Raw genomic sequence first — 3,046 nt, forward strand, 5'->3', positions numbered from 1 at the left:
ACTTAGTTGTTTCGTCGTTCTTTTTCTTCTTTGTTGAGTCATAGGAACCACCGTATTGTTAAGTGGGGTCCAAGTGAACCAGTCAGAATGACAGAAGTGATGCGTAACCAAAATCCTATGTCTTCGAGCGAAGACAATGAGAGCAAATCTTATCCAGAGCTGGGTAAGTCAGCTTTGCTTGTAGTTCAAGTAAAGTTGTCGTGTGTGTTTGAAATCTGACCGTTGGAACACGTGACAGTTCCTTAGTGACCCAGGGTCATTTTGGACAAATCAGGTCGGGTTGCCTAGTGGCTATAAATAGCCCACCCCCTACAACCATAAATGGTTGGCTGCTCAGAGTTAGTGCACGGCTTTTGTCGTTTGAGAGCAACCCACCTCGAAGACTTTGAGAGAGAATTCCTTGCGAGGATAAAGCCCTAAACACCCAGAGCCAAAGAGTGTTAGGCATCACTTAAGTCTTCCTGTCTGTGTGATTTGAAGACTTATTACACTTGAGGACTGTGAATCCTCCAGCCGGTTAGGCGTCGCGTTTTGAGCATCCAAGAGTCATTGTGGATCGCTGGTGAACGAAGTCTGTGAAGGTTTGGAAGTCTACCTTGAAGACTTACCAGAGTGATTGGGCGAGGACTGGGTGTCCTTAGCTCAAGGGGAATAAGGTGAAGACGTGGTCTTCTGAGTTGAATCTCAGCCTCCCTAACCAGACATACAGTTGTCACAACAACTGGAACTGGTCCAACAAATCATTGTCTTCAACAAGTCACTGGTTTCATCCTTCCCATCCCTTTACTTACTGTTGGTCCTGGTGAAGTCATTGTATGATTGCATTATCTTTTGTCTTCACTGAGTGACTGCTTGTTCTGATAGGCTTCACACTATCTTCCTACCTGATCTATACTGCCTAGTTGCTATTAGTCATTGTGCTTTCACTTCATTGAATACTTGACTATGGCTTGCTTAGTGTAGTCTACCTTCCGCTGCATGTTAATAGGTTTATTTCTATCGTTTGTCTTCGAAACTTCCATGTTTTGAATACTTCCATAAAAATCGCCTATTCACCCCCCTCTAGTCGATCACTAGCACTTTCAGGGAGTTAATCTTCCAGATAAGATAGTGATTGACAGAGTTCTCTAGTCACGATCGCCAAGTTATTGGAACTTCGTGCTGAACTATAATATGCAAGGGATGATGAAAATGATTCCCGAGCTCTTCATGATGCTGAAATCAACGAAGGTAGAAATCAAGAAAAGCATCAAATGTTGATAGTTGACAAGACCACTAGTTTCAAGTAAAAAGGCAAGGGAAAGAAAGGGAACTTCAACAAGAATGGCAAGCAAGTTGTCACTCCCATGAAGAGGCCCAAAGCTAGACCCAAGCCTGAAACTGAGTGCTTCTACTGCAAAGGAAATGGTCACTAGAAGCGGAACTAACCCAAAACTTGGCGGGTAAGGATGGCAAAGTGAACAAAAGTATATATGATATACATGTTATTGATGTGTACTTTACTAGTATTCATAGTAGCCCCTTGGTATTTGATATTGGTTCAGTTGTTATGATTAGCAACTTGAAACAGGAGTTATAAAATGAACAGAGACTAGTTGAGGGCAAGGTGAAGATGTGTGTTGGAAGTGATTCCAAGGTTGATAAGATCACCATCGCACACTCCCTTTACCTTCGGGATTAATGTTGAACCTAAAATAAATGTTATTTGTTATTTGCGTTGAGAATAATATGATTGGATCATGTTTCTTGCAATACGGTTATTCATTTAAGTCAAAGAATAATTGTTATTCTGTTTACATGAATAAAACCTTCTGTGGTCATACACCCAAGGTGAATGGTTTATTGAATCTCGATCGTAGTGATACACATATTCATGATATTGATGCCAAAAGATGCAAAGTTGATAATGATAGTGAAAAATACTAGTGGCACTGCCGTTTAGGTAATATTGGTGTAAAGCGCATGAAGAAACTCCACGCTGATGGGATTTTGGAATCACTTGATTATGAATCATTTGATGCTTGTGAACCATGCCTCATGGGCAAGATGACTAAGACTCCGTTCTCCAGAACAATGGAGCGAGCAACAGACTTATTAGAAATAATACATATTGATGTATGCGATCCAATGAGTGTTGAGGCTCGCTATAGGTATCGTTATTTTCTGACCTTCACAGATGATTTGAGAAGATATGAGTATATCTAGTTAATGAACACAAGTCTGAAATGTTTGAAAAGTTCAAAGAATTTCAGAGTGAAGTGGAGAATCATCGTAACAAGAAAATAAAGTTTCTATGATCTGATCGCGGAGACGAAATATTTGAGTTACGAGTTTGGCCTTCAGTTGAAACAATGTCGAATAGTTTCGCAACTCACGCCACCTGGAACACCACATCGTAATGGTGTGTCCGAACGTCGTAACTATACTTTATAGGTGCGATCTATGATGTCTCTTACTGATTTACCACTATCATTTTGGGGTTATGCAATAGAGACAACTGCATTCACGTCCACAGCCACACCCGATTGGACGCGGTTTGCCTGCTCCGCTCCTGTGCTCCGATCCGTACTCCCGCACCATCGAATTTCATCCAGCGGCTATGACACATTTCGTCCCGGGCATCAATCCTCAGTTGGAGTACTTCTGTACTACAGGTAGTACCTGCCGGTGTGTCCATCTACGCCTCGTAACACCTCGACGCCCAGGTGTGGCACCCTTGCCACGACCACGCCACCACCGGCCGGTTCATCTTGAACGAGTGAGTCGTGAACCACGCCACCACCATGAGAATGACATGTGGGCCAGCCGCATTTAAGGTCCGTATGTCATTGACTCATAGGCCGGTGCACTAAGCCACTGAAGCTCGGTTCCATGGGCCCCGAGAGGGAAATGTTACTCCTGCGGTAGGCCTTGTGGTGCTCCCGCTGTATGAGCTCGTGCCAAACCTGGATGAGATTTGGTAACCAACTAGTAAGGTACACGTGCATTGCACCGAAATCTCTACTCTCTATATCTATATCTATATCTATATCTATATCTATACTCT

The sequence above is a fragment of the Triticum urartu genome, chromosome 2 (assembly GCF_003073215.2).
Source record: "Triticum urartu cultivar G1812 chromosome 2, Tu2.1, whole genome shotgun sequence".
NCBI lineage: Eukaryota > Viridiplantae > Streptophyta > Magnoliopsida > Poales > Poaceae > Triticum > Triticum urartu.